Below are 14,535 nucleotides of genomic sequence, written 5' to 3' on the forward strand. Positions count from 1 at the left end.
GGTTCGGCAGGGCACCAGAAGCGCCCCCCCTACTCGCGGGGAATCCCATCTAGGGGCTCCGGAGCGAAGTGGGGTGAGAAGCGCGGTGCTACGAACTGACTGCTACTTTCACGGAGTGAAGCCGCACAGCCATTGCCAGAGAGCGCTGACTTTTTCCTGTGGACAATTGGACTTAAAACAAGTACCCGTGAGTAGAAACGGAAAATTGGATCAAGAAATTGTTTTAATTTGGTAACGAAGCGGGAAGGTGTAAACAGGAAGTCCGCCTTCCGTTTCCTTGTATATAGACTAAAGCAAAAATTTTGCAAGCTAAAGCTGGGAAGCTGTCAAAAAAGGACTGAATTTCCTTCATTTAGAACCACTGAAACCCCCCTTGGAAGCAGGAGAAAAGGGGGGGGGACTCTGTTTAACTCTACCAGGAGAGGGAGTTAAGAAGGATAAGTTTCCATCGTCTCTAACCTGGGAACAGGGTGTCAGAGACAGAAACTGTTGCTGAGGTTCATTGACGGTGAACGTAACACTTTGACAGATAGCTAATGAAGAGAAACAAGTTGATTCTAATGTTGCCTTTTGCATCTTAAAGAAACAAAATATCTGAAAAACGTCTGAAACATCTGAAAAATGAAAGTAACTTTCCTTTGTCTTAAAAAAAAAAAATGGCTACAAGTAGATTGTCTCCTCTAGAGGGAGCTTGCTAAATTGTTGTTGCAGCATATTTGAGACCCAACATCTGTGAGATTAAGATTGTGGGAACAGACTTTTTTGACCTTGAACAAAGATGAGCTGGGAGAAAGACTGGTTGCTTGCTCTATGCAAGACAAATGCTTTGCTGGAACAGATGCATGAAAAGATGGACTTAATGAATGAGAAAATGGATTTGACTGTTGTGGTTAATAACATTGATACAGAAATCATCCAAGAACCAATCTATCAATCTGTACCGACTGGGCAAGTGCAGTTGACAATGGAGGAGGATGTGGCTGCACCTCAAATAGTACAAATGGAGAGACCCGAGGCCCTACAGGAGCATAAGCCACTGTTATTGAAGATTGAAGCTGGAGCGGGCTAAGGGGAGTCTGGAGATGAGGAGACTTCTAGCTTTGGAGAGATTCTGAAATTCATTTTGGATTACATCGAGGACTGTGGGGAGTGGGACTGTGGGGAATGGGTGAGCTGGATGAAGGGTGATGGAGACAATTTTGGGTTGGAATCCCCCAGAGACCTACTCCTCAATGAGAAAGGAAAGAAACTAAGACAGAGACCAACAAGAGACAAGGAAAAGGGCAAGCACAAACAAGATGAAGAAGAATTGCAGAAGGGACATGGAAGAGATTTAAGGGCCTCGGACATAAGGCTTCCAGGTTGATGGACTAGACGGAATGGACAATAAGGACTGACATGACCCGAGACCAGGAAGAAGAGACGCTGGATGATGATTGGAAGAGAATTTATAATGGAAACTTTTTTATTTTAGAACCAGCTAATGAATATTAGGGAAAATGTGGGAATGAAACTATACGACTCTAGCAGAAATGATATTAGGAGTTATGTATATCTGAAATTTAAGATTTAAGTTTTAAGGCACTTAGGGGTAAGATAAGGATAAATAAATTAAGGTAATCTGAATAATAGAATATGGGGAAAGATGGTAAGGATTTGTTGAGCTAATTACTAGGTTAAATTGTTAAGACAAATTTTATAACAAAAATTGAGAAAGATGGAAAGAATTTGCTGAAATAATTACTAAACTAGAATACAAAAATGGAGGTGTGAGGAGGTCAATGAAACAAGCAAATGGAAATTATGGATATGCAATTTGGGATTTTCGTTTTTTCTCTCTCTTTTTTTCTTCTTTTTTACTTTTTTATTGCTGTATTGTTATATTGGTTTTCTCATTTTGTGCTTTTCTCCTTTTTTTATTGTGTTCTTCTTCTTTTTCCTTTTTTGTATTGTAGCGTTGTTTGTCATTTTTTATTTTTCTTGTAATTTTGAAATTATCAATAAATATTATTATAAAAAAAATGAATTAACCCAATTTTACATGAATTTTTACTATCTAACGAGACCATTGGTCCATAAAATGAAAACAATAAACAATGTACTGCAGTCACACAATCCAGCAATCAGTAGCTGAACTAGGTTCCACACAGTCACAAAAACAAACAAAAAAGCACTGCAAAAACAAAAACGCAAAATAGCAAAATCAGACAGACCTCAGCATAACACTCAAAACAGAAGTGTGGCACTCAAATTGGAAGCGTAACACTCAAAACGGAGCACATTCAGCACATTCGCAAACTGGAGCACTTACTTATGGGTTTGCAGTGTTTGGGTTTCAAATTGTTTGAGTGCAAAGTTGTTTGAGAACCAAGGTACCTGCATTGAATTTAAAGCATAGAGAAAAAACGAGAAGCTTGATCCTTTTACAATAGCTTGGCTGCGTCACATCACAACACTGCCATCTATTGGCCAAAGCAGAAATTGCAACAGTAAAACTTGTTTAAAATTCATTTTTTTTAAATCGAAAAATGCTCAAAATCTCTCAAAAATACTTTTAGCTCTGAAATTAAGCTACCATATGACTGGGGCCATGACTTTTTGATAGGGAGTTAGGTAGATATTGAATGCTTTACAGTATGGTTACCAGATTTTCTTCAATGAATCCAGGGACACTTTTTTTTCTTTTTTTTAAGTTGAGTAGCAACAGGGAGTCTGTAGTGGGGATGGTGAGGCAAAAGATCCTGGGCCCAAGCACACATGCATATTGTATAAAGGTGCAAAGCTTTCACACCCTGTGCAACATAAATGAGCAGAGTTTATTAAAAACTGGGCAACGGCCGCCTGCCAGCAACTCCCAAGCCTCCCCCAATCAGTCAAAACAAAGGGGGAAGGGGGCAGGAGATCTGTACCAGTGGACATCCCTGGTTCCCCTTCGGCAGTGGCGGCAGCAGCGGCAGTCAGCAGCCCAGAGCCAGCCTGGTAGCGCAGTCGGCTCACCAGCCAGGGCTGAGGCTGGCGCTACCCGTTTCCCGGGGTCAGATCTGCAAATCCGGGGACGGTCCCCGGGGACATCTGACAACCCTACTTTACAGTGATCCCTGCTACCCACATGCATTTACACAGTAACAATGGGACCACAGGTACCAGGTTCCGCCCAACTTTTGGGTGGGTGTGCAGGCCCATGTGTGTGATGTCACACAGTGAGAAGATGCCGCAAGGCCTGGCGCAGCTGTGGGAAGGCTTGACGGGGCCAGCCACAGGCCGCAAAATATTGAAAATGGGGGGGGGGGGGAGAGAATGGGAGGCCCTTGGCGCCACCTAGATGGGGACCCTGATTGGGGCTAATGGTTGTGTGACTTGCATTCCAATCCGTGAGGCTTGACTCTCTCCTCACGGCCTCTTGCAAGCAGAGTTTAATAGTTTGCACAGCAATACAGAGGCAAAGCAGGCAGTGAAGCATCTATGAGAAATTGTCTGCCCCACTTTTTGGACCAGAGTCCTGGCGGGGAGCAGCTTCATGGAACAAGGATCCCATGGGGCAATATTGCCTGCCAGTAGATGGAGAGTAGGGTGCTGCAGTAGTAATAATAATTAATAAGAATACTAATAATTTTATGATTTATACCCCGCTTTCTAGCTGTTTCCCTAGCCACTCTGGGCGGCCTACAGTAGATATAAAAACATAGTAAGACCTCAAACCTTAAAAACTTCCCTGAGCAGGGCTGCCTTCAGATGTCTTCTAAGAAGAGTCAGATCATTTCCTTGAAATCTGAAGGGAGGGCACCAGAAGAGTCTCCTTGCAGGGGGGAGGCCTCTGCCCTCTTGACGTGCCCCCGACAGAATCTCATGCTGGCCCCGCATCAGGAGCCCCCCCCCCGTCCCCTTGGCCATCCTGCTCCGCTTCCCGTTTCCATCAGCGCTGCCGTGAATGGGGGGGGGGGGGCGGCGCGTCTTTGCCGGGGTCTCCGGAGATAGCAGCCCTCCTCCGAGAGGGAAGCGGTCAGTCTCGGTGCCCTCTCGCCTTCTGGAATTGGCTGAGGCGCCTCCTCCTCCCACCGGCTCTCTGCTTACCCACCCGCTTGGTTTTCCCTCCTTCTTTTGTGTAGCAGCCGGGGGGAGTCGGGGACGTGTGGGACCGAGGAATTTCCCCCCCCCCGAACCTGGGCAGCTGTGGGCCTGTGTCCCTCGAGGGCAGGCGCTCTGGGCGCTGCTTGGCTGGTGGAGGATGGGGGGGGAGTGCCCCAGGGGCTGCCTCTAAGGGGGAGGGTCCCCCCTTTGGTGTCTCGGGGGTGTCGGGAGGGGTCTTCCTCCTCGTCTTTTGCAGTGATGCATCCCCCCCCCCGCCGCCCCAGGTAGCCCCTCTCTTGGCCCGGCCGTCCCTGCGGATTCCACCCCGCCTTGGCTCCATTTCCGCAGCGGCGATGCGCTCTGGGTCCTGGGCCTCAGGCCCCCCTTCCTCTCCAGCCTGAGCCCCCCTGCGGCGGGGCAGGAGAGTCTCCCTCGGGTGCTGGGGAGAAAGGAAGCCCGGCAGGCCGAGGCAGGATTGTCCCTTGCCCCGAGGGGAAGGCGCGCCCGAGAGCGGCCTGGGGGCGAGCCAAGCCGGGCGAAGGCGGCGGGCCCCGGATCGCGGAGCGAGAGCAGCAGCCCCGCGCGCAGCCAGGGAGAGCTTTGCCGGGCTAAGCATGCCGCGCTTCAGCGGGAGGCGCCGCTGCTCTGGCGGATGGCGCTTGCGGCTGGCGCGTCCCGGGGGCAGCCGCCCTGGAGCCCGCCGGGGAGCCCGATGCCCCGTGCAGTTCCGGCCCTCTGGGTCAGGGGATGCAGCGCAGCTTTTGCCTCCCGTCTCTGCACACGACCCCACGCGCTGCACCGGTTGTACTTCTGCCTTTGAGACGCTTTGCAAGCGGAATCGAAACCTCGCAGGGAGCCAGTCATCTGCAAGCCTTCTTGATTGGCCGAGAGCCCTCTTTCGTTTGCATAGGACGCACCCATAATGCTACACGGCGGTTTTCCTTGCCTTTGATGCAAGAATCGAAGTAAAAAAAACCGAGATATTTTGCTTCTATAACGTCTGGATGCAAGTTTTGGTATTTGGACGAAGTCGTCGTTGTAATTATCCTCAGAATCCAGTTGCCTTTTTGTTTCGGGGGGGGGGGGAGAGAATGATTCACCGTGACCTGCGTGTCAATACAAAGTACAGGTATAAATACATTTGGAGACAGTCAGTAGTTTCGGCTGGTCCGATTGCAGTGGTACTTATAATTAATTGATCACAGTCAGTTACAGGTTTCTTTGTTCTTTCTCCACTCCCACTGCTTCACTTGACCAGTCTTTTGCCTTGCAGCGACTACAGAGGGAACGTGTGGACACAGAGCTTCGCTTCCCCAAGAGCTTTTAAATGGCTGTTTTGGGAGATTTCAAATGAGGAGGTGCTTTGCACGCCTAGCTCAAGAAGATCTGCCCAAATCAGTTCAGGTCATCTAGCCCAACCCCCTGCAATGCAGGATTCAAATTCTTGGGAGTTAACTGAGGTATGATGCGGATTCAGTTGCGGCAGGAACTGGCAGCCTGTCCTGCTGTTGGATCTTCCCACTGAACCCGTCTCCCCCCCCCCCCCCCACACTGCTAACTTATGGTTTTAGAGCTACTAGTCGGCAACCTTATCCGATGATGAGCCGGTCCACGCTCCAACCAGGTGGGAGGAGTGCCCGTGCATGTGTGCACACGCTATTTCTGGCGCTCCTCCGACCCAGAAGTGCACCAGAAATAGTGTATGCACATGCGCACGGGCGCTTCTCTGTCCCACATGCTTTGTTGTTCTTTAGTCGTTTAGTCGTGTCCGACTCTTCGTGACCCCATGGACCAGAGCACGCCAGGCACTCCTGTCTTCCACTGCCTCCCGCAGTTTGGTCAAACTCATGCTGGTAGCTTCAAGAACACCGTCCAACCATCTTGTCCTCTGTCATCCCCTTTTCCTTGTGCCCTCAATCTTTCCCAACATCAGGGTCTTTTCCAGGGAGTCTTCTCTTCTCATGAGGTGGCCAAAGTATTGGAGCCTCAGCTTCACGATCTGTCCTTCCAGTGAGCACTCAGGGCTGATTTCCTTAAGAATGGATGCGTTTGATCTTCTTGCAGTCCATGGGACTCTCAAGAATCTCCTCCAGCACCATAATTCAAAAGCATCAATTCTTCGGCGATCAGCCTTCTTTATGGTCCAGCTCTCACTTCCATACATCACTACTGGGAAAACCATAGCTTTTACTATACGGACCTTTGTTGGCAAGGTGATGTCTCACATAGAGATTTCTCAGGAGACAGATGAGGTGATCAGGCACTCCCATTTCTTTAAGAACTTGCCATAGTTTGCTGTGGTCGACACAGTCAAAGGCTTTTGCATAGTCAATGAAGCAGAAGTAGATGTCTTTCTGGAACTCTCTAGCTTTCTCCATAATACAGCGTATGTTTGCAATTTGGTCTCTGGTTCCTCTTTCTCTTCTAAATCCAGCTTGCACTTCTGGGAGTTCTCGGTCCACATACTGCTTGAGCCTTCCTTGTAGAATTTTAAGCATAACCTTGCTAGGGTGTGAAATGAGTGCAATTGTGCGGTAGTTGGCGCATTCTTTGGCACTGCCCTTCTTTGGGATTGGGATGTAGACTGATCTTCTCCAATCCTCTGGCCACTGCTGAGTTTTCCAAATTTGCTGGCATATTGAGTGTAGCACCTTAACAGCATCATCTTTTAAAATTTTAAATAGTTCAGCTGGAATACCATCACTTCCACTGGCCTTGTTATTAGCAGTGCTTTTCTAAGGCCCATTTGACTTCACTCTCAAGGATGTCTGCCTCAAGGTCAGCAACCACACTACCTGGGGTGTATGAGCCATCCATATCTTTCTGGTATAATTCCTCTGTGTATTCTTGCCACCTCTTCTTGATGTCTTCTGCTTCTGTTAGGTCCTTACCACTTTTGTCCTTTATTATGGTAAACTTTGTACGAAATGTTCCTTTCATATCTCCAATTTTCTTGAACAGATCTCTGGTTCTTCCCATTCTGTTGTTTTCCTCTATTTCTTTGCATTGCTCGTTTAAGAAGGCCTTCTTGTCTCTCCTTGCTATTTTCGGGAAATCTGCATTCAATTTCCTATATCTTTCACTATCTCCCTAGCATTTTGCTTGCCTTCTCTCCCCCGCTATTTGTAAGACCTCGTTGGACAGCCACTTTGCTTTCTTGCATTTCCTTTTCATTGGGATGGTTTTCGTTGCTGCCTCCTGTATAATGTTACAAGCCTCCATCCATAGTTCTTCAGGCACCAAATCTAAATCCTTAAACCTGTTCCTCACTTCCACTGTGTATTCATAAGGGATTTGATTTAGATTGTATCTTACCGGGCCAGTGGTTTTTCCTACTTTCTTCAGTTTAAGCCTGAATTTTTCTATAAGAAGCTGATGATCTGAGCCACAGTCAGCTCCAGGTCTTGTTTTTGCTGACTGTATAGAGCTTCACCATCTTTGGCTACAGAGAATATAATCAATCTGATTTCGATGCTGCCCATCTGGTGATGTCCATGTGTAGAGTCGTCTCTTGTCTTGTTGGAAAAGATTGTTTGTGATGACCAGCTTGTTCTCTTGACAGAACTCTGTTAGCCTTTGCCCTGCTTCGTTTTGATCTCCAAGGCCAAACTTGCCAGTTGTTCCTTTTATCTCTTGATTCCCTACTTTAGCATTCCAATCCCCTATAATGAGAAGAATATCCTTCTTTGGTGTCACTTCCATAAGGTGCTGTAAGTCTTCATAGAATTGCTCAATTTCAGTTTCTTCAGCACCAGTAGTTGGTGCATAAACTTGGATTACTGTGATGTTAAAAGGTCTGCCTTGGATTCGTACTGAGATCATTCTATCATTTTTGAGATTGCATCCCAGTACAGCTCTCGCCACTCTTTTGTTAACTATGAAGGCCACTCCATTTCTTTTATGGGATTCTTGCCCACAGTAGTAGATATGATGGTCATCCGAACTGAATTCGCCCATTCCCGTCCATTTTAGTTCACTGATGCCAGGATGTCAATATTTATTCTTGCCATCTCATTTTTGACCACATCCAACTTACCCAGGTTCATGGTTCTTACATTCCAGGTTCCTATGCAATATTTTTCTTTACAGCATTGGACTTTCCTTTTGCTTCCAGGCATATCCGCAACTGAGCGTCCTTTCGGCTTTGGCCCAGCCACTTCATCAGCTCTGAATCTACTTGTACTTGTCCTCCGCTCTTCCTCAGTAGCATGTTGGATGCCTTCCGACCCGAGGAGCTCATCTTCCAGAGTCATAACTTTTATATGCCTGTTGCCTTTGTCCATGGAGTTTTCTTGGCAGGGATATTGGAGTGGCTTGCCGGTTCCTCCTCCAGGTGGATCACGTTTGGTCAAAACTCTCCACTATGACCTGTTCATCTTGGGTGCCCTGCTTGGCATAGTTCATAGCTTCTCTGAGTTATTCAAGCCTCTTCGCCACGGCAAGGGTCATGAAGGGGTCCCACATGCTTGCGCACACACTATTTCCGGTGCACATCCAGGTCAGCGGAGCACCCATGTGCACACACTATTTCTGTGTGTATAGGCGCCATCAACCCGGAAGTCAGTCCCCGCTCTGCGCTGTGCCAGTAAGAGCGGGTGGCGGGGGCAGCAGGGGTCGCCATGGGCCAGTTAGACAAGCCTCATGGGCCACTACTGACCCATGGCCCTTAGGTTGCCGACCTCTGTATTTAGAGGCTTAATTGCTTATTATTTGCCTAGTTTGAGCTGCATTTGAACTGCATCCCTTCCGTTTTAATTTTTTTTACTTTTATTATTTAATATGCACGTACAACCAAACATATACTCACTTACTTTAGAAAACTTGAATACAAATACAAATAATACAAAAACACTACACTTATGTGACTTCCCTCCACCAGTGTACATCATTTCTTATTCCTTAATATTCTTATTTACATTGCAATCTTTATCTCTCATCCTTAATATTGTTATTTTACTAATATTTTATTTTCTGAGTCAGCTTTACACATTTAGTCTAAACATATCAGCATGTTGTTTGTAGAACAGTGTTTACTCATGTATTCTTCAAACCATTTCCACTGTGACCTTCAGTGAATTCAAAAGGTTTATTTAGCCAATCTTCCTTTGTGGGTATCTAGTTTCTTTTCCAGTTTTTGGCAAGTAGGAGCCTGGCTGCGGCGGCTGTGTATAGAAATATTGCTTTCCTGTCCTGTGGTATGTCCTTTCCAATTATGCTCAAAAGAAATGCTTCAGGTTTTTTTTCTAGAGGAATTTTGAGCATCTTTTTTCATTCCTCATGCACACAACTCCAAAAATTTTTGACTTTTCCGCAGCCCCACCATAAATGCATCATGGTTTCCTCTACCTCCTTGCATTTCCAACAAAGGTTGGATCTAGACTTGTATATTTTGGCAAGTTTTGAAGTTGTTATGTGCCTCCTGTAAAACATTTTCATAATGTTTTCTTTTATGGAGTAACAGGCGGTAAACCTTATATCAATCTTTAGAAGCCTATCCCACTGTTCTAAATGTATTGCATGACCAATGTCCTGGGCCCATTTGATCTGTACTTCTTTTACTTCATCTTTTAAGTTCCATTCCAATATGAAATCATATACTTTTGATAATAATTTTTTATTGTTTCTGTTATGTACTGAAGTTCTCACCCTGGGCCAGCAGGGGGATACAGTAGGTAGTTTTCACTCAGGTCCACATATGCAAATAAGGGATTGAAAGTGACGTTCAGTGATTGGATAGTTACAGAAAGTTGTTACAGTTGCGTTGTAGTGGAGCTCTATATAAGCAGGCTGGCTGAACCCTTCAGTTCAGTTCTGTTCTGGCCTGTGAATAAACAAGAGCTGTTTGAAGAATCGCTGTGTCGTCTGATATGTTCACCCACAATGTAACAGTTTCTTAATAGAACTTTTTGTAATTTTGATTCTTCCTTTTCAAAGCCTAATTTTTTATCCAAATTAAAAACGTTGTTTAAGTGGTGATATTGGAGCCAGTCTGTGAGGTGGTGCCTTATTATCTTCAAATGATTTCAACTTTATCTGGTCTTGTTCTTCCTTTAATAGTTGCCTATACGTTTCCCAATTCCCTGTCATGTTTCATTTTTTAACCGCAAATGCCTCCAATAATATGGTTGTTGCTTCCTGATAATATGGTTGTTAAATCCTTTGTGGACTTTTATTATTTTATGTGCCACCCATATCTCTTGTTGAAGCTCTCTAGATCTAATATATCTAATTTTTCCAATAGAATCCAATATTTTATCCAGATTAAACACTCAGCTTTATAATAAATTTTGAAATTTGGCAACACAAATCCTCCTCTCTCTTTCCTATCGGTCAATAATTTATATTTGATGCGAGGTTTCTTTCCTTGCCAGATAAATTTTGTCAGCACTTTCCTCCAATCTTTTTTTGTTGTTGTTTTGTTATGATTGGAATCATCTGAAAAAGAAAAAGTAAATTGGGCAATATATTCATTTTTATTACCGAGATTCTTCGCCAAAATGATAATTTCAATCTTGACCAGATTTCTAAATCTTTACTAATTTCTTTCCAGGTCTTTTTGTAGTTGTCATCATACAAATTAATGCTTTTCATTGTGATTTGGATGCCAAAATATAGTGCTTTTTTAACTATTTCCAATCCTGTTATTTCCCTCAGATCCTTTTTATTCTTCTTCCTGCATATTTTTAACCATTAGTTTTGTTTTTGCTCTGTTGAGTCTGAATCCCGACACTTCGCCAAATTCTGTTATTTTTTTCTAAAGCTTTGGGAATACCGTACTTTTTTTTGGGATCTTCAACTGTTAATATTAAATCATTGGCAAAAGCTTTTAGTTTAAAGGACCTTTTCCCTAATGCAATCCCTTTGATTTCCTCCTCCTACCTCATTACTGAATTTAGTATTTCTAATGTTAATATGAAAAAGAACAGGGAAAAGGGACAACCTTGTCTTGTTGAACTGCACCTCTTCTGTTTTATGTTAAGAAAAAGGAGTATCAGGTCCTAAAGGAGCACAGAGGCTTAAAGTGGCAAATGTGGCTTCCATGCCTTTAAGAACCAAAGTCTCCTTTCTCATTCCCACTCATGTGCCTTGTCTTTCCTCCACTGTTGAGTAATAAATCCATTCTCACTTTCCCAAAAACAAAGCATACGCTTCCTCTTGAAATTTGCTGTGAATATATATCTTGCTACATCCCAACTAGAGTTACTTGTGCAGAAGTCTCATGGATATTAGCTGATGTTAATATTTTCTTGCTGAAACTTTTTATTAAGTAGTCTGACATTTTGATGCTTGTGTAAGGAGGCTCAGAAGGAGTGACTTGGACAGTTTATCCACATCAGTGGATGTCAGGGACTGGGCAGAGGAGGCATGGTGGAGATGGCTTCCCCAGCCTGACCCTTCCAGAGAAGAAGATGACAGTTGAGAATTACAACAGGGGTTTGAGGGAGGCCACAGCTCAGAAGCAGATGAGGTGAAAAGCTGGGAAATAATGGGAGAGGAGAAGCAGGCAGAGCCGGAGCAGCTGGCTGACAGTTATCACTAGAAAGCATCCCAGACCCACCATCTCCCAGAACCCAGCAAGCCTTAAAAATAGGAGAGCAAAGAGCTCAAAGACAGAGGGCACTTAGTGGCAATCATTGAGGGGGTGGTGCTGTTGACGAATGAGGTGGGAGAAGGGTAGAGGAGATTGTTTCCTGCTTGGCAGGGGGTTGGACTCGATGGCCCTTGTGGTCTCTTCCAACTCTATGATTCTATGAGATTTACTTGGGACAATGCCATTATTCCAAGAGGCTGCATTCCCAAGCCTCTCTGTAAATATTGAATAAAAAGCAAATGGTAAGGACTTTTCCTTGTCTTATCTGTTCCTGGCAACCTGCCGTGGGGATTGGTTCCTCTGCCGCCTGACAATTAACAGCCCATTCATGGTGGTGGGGGGGGGGAGAGAAACTGACAGTTCAGGGGCACTGTGGTGGGGTAGTAACATGCGACAGGTGACACGCAAGCAGAAATAGATTATAAATATAGATAGATTTATCCTTGTTGCAAAACTTATTGATTTTGTAGGTTTTTTAGCGTGGGATACTTTTTGCTGTATACCCGAAACAGCTATTATCAGAAAGCGACCAGGTGCAGGAGGTATAACTTCAGCATTTTAAAACCCTGATCAACATGCCTGGTTTCTGATCACACATAGTTTCCCAAACTTGGGCACCCAGCTTTTGCTGCACTACAACTCCCATTGTAGCAATAGGTTAGGCCAGTCAAATGAGCACGCAGCAAGAAAGTTTTAATTGTTTGCCGGCAACAAGCAGTGGCACAGAGGAATAAGTTCCAAAGTCCGGCCTCTCCCAACAGGAGAAGCTTCCCTTTATACATTCTTGAATCAGGTCTTTATCCAATCAAAAGTTACAGCATTACACATACTCAGATAGATACTATAGATTCTGCTTAGAGACAAGAACTGCTTTGCTTGGAGGTTGTGTTCCAGATAGATACATTAGGTTCTGCCTAGAGACAGGGCATGAGGAGTTGGACATTATCCTTCCATGTCCTTATCTGTAATCCTTTTCAGCCTATCTCTGTGTGTCTCTGGGTAAGTGGGTACCTGAGGGGCAGGGAGGATGGGAGTTGTAGCCCCCAAACAGCTGGAGACCCAAGTGTTATGTACTGAAGTTCTCACCCTGGGCCAGCAGGGGGATACTGTAGATAGTTATGCAAATGAAGGATCAAAAGTGACATTCAGTGATTGGATAGTTTTAGAAAGTTGTTACAGTAACATGGTACTGGAGCTCTATATAAGCAGGCTAACTGAGCCCTTCAGTTCAGTTATGTCCCGGCCTGTGAATAAACAAGAGTTGTTTGAAGAATCGCTGTGTCGCCTGATATGTTCACCCACAACTTAACTCTGGTGACAAAGGTGGGATCGATGGACATTAGAGCACAACCAGATGCAGCCACCCTCTGAACTGAGCTGAATCACTGAGCGAAATCACTCAACAGAACCAATTCAGAGCTGACTGTTCTGGCTAGAGAACAGTGTTCCATCCATCGCCCTCTACGCCGGCATCGGAATCCTGGCTTCGCTTGTGCCTCTACCGCCGTTTGCGGGGACTCCTACCTCGCTCGGTTCGACTGCTACCTCCAAGCCAACGAGCTGACGCAAGTATCACAGGAGCGTAAGCGGGGCCTATTCCTCAGCCTCTGTGGGCCTGAGGTGTTTGAGACGGCCCGAGCATTGGTTGCGCCTGTAGCAGTCCAGGCAACATCGTAGGACACGATCCAAGAGAAGCTCCGCAACCACTACACACCAAAGCCGTCCAAGATTGCTGCCCGCCATGCGTTCTACCACCGGAACCAGGCAGAGGGGGAGTCAATCAACAACTACACCACCGCCCTCCAACAGGCTGCAATGCACTGCGAGTTCCAAGACTTAGATGATGCCCTGATGGATTGAATCGTCTGTGGGGTACGGGACATCTGTCTCCTTGCCAAGCCAGACCTCACGCTACAGAAAGCCACTGAGGAGGCCGCGGCCTTGGAAGCTGCTGAACTCTCCACCCAGGAGATCCGCAAGGCCAGCAGCCCGCCTCTTGCTAGGAAGCTAGTTCCAGTTCCAGCATCACGAAGAGGCCAGCAGTGATGAGGCATCCTCCAGTGAAGACGATGATGTGCACCAGACAAAGCAGGAGCGCAGGAAGGTCCAACAGAAGTCCAAGGGCCAATCGGAATGTGCTGGCTGTGGAGGCAACCATTCCCGTGCCAAGTGTTGATTCAGAGATGCCATCTGTCGGAAGTGTTCCAGAAAGGGCCACATCACTAAGGTCTGCCGATTGGCTCCGTCTGACACCCCCCCTTCACCGACTCGCAAGTCCCAGTCGTCACTCCAGTCCGCCAAGGAAAGCTGTTTCGCTCTCACCAACTGCCGCTGCCCGTCTGGAACCACGATTGGCCAAACTGACGCGCCTATGCGACGCAAGCTGAACGTCACGGTGCTCATTGAAGGAGCTCCATGTGACATGGAGATCGACACCGGGTCTGCTCTGTCCATCGTGTCTTGGAGCACCATCAAAAGATTGGTACCCAGAGTGTCCAAAAGGCAACTCGACTCTAATCGCATACACCTGAGAGACTACCAGGGAAACGACATTCCCGTTGTAGGCGTTGGCCGGTTCCAGATCGCCTTCAAAGATTTTTCGGGCCTGCTCCGACTGGTAGTGGTCGAAGGTCAGCGGCCAAGCCTCCTAGGTCTAGACTGGTCTGATGCCCTCAGCCTGGAAGTCACCGGCATCAACTGCATCTCTAATGCAGAGACTGAGGCAAAGACTTTGCCGAGGTTTTTGACAGCACTTTGGGGCAATATACAGGTACGCCCATCTCCTTTAGCCTTGATCCACAAGTTGTCCCCATCAAGCTAAAGCCACGCCGGGTTCCCTTTGCTCTCAAGGCTAAGGTGGACGAACAACTGGACAA

At 46.1% G+C, this 14,535-nt stretch overlaps 1 long non-coding RNA gene across 2 annotated transcripts in view; it reads right to left on the reverse strand.

Moving 5' to 3' along the window:
* Positions 1-9,666: 9,666 nt before the first annotated feature.
* Positions 9,667-14,535, reverse strand: part of LOC308479934 — a 47,225-nt gene continuing 42,356 nt past the window's right edge. Inside the window, exons 1-2 of one of the 2 annotated variants that reach the window (XR_013987905.1) lie at positions 13,184-13,638; positions 9,667-9,889 (exon numbers count right to left, since the gene is read on the reverse strand). This is a non-coding gene — a long non-coding RNA (uncharacterized lncRNA). Of the gene's footprint in view, positions 9,890-13,183; positions 13,639-14,535 lie in introns of those variants that run through there. The other variant, XR_013987904.1, reaches the window with a different exon arrangement.

Source organism: Podarcis pityusensis, assembly GCF_964106645.2.
Source record: "Podarcis pityusensis genome assembly, chromosome: 6".
NCBI classification, from domain to species: domain Eukaryota; kingdom Metazoa; phylum Chordata; class Lepidosauria; order Squamata; family Lacertidae; genus Podarcis; species Podarcis pityusensis.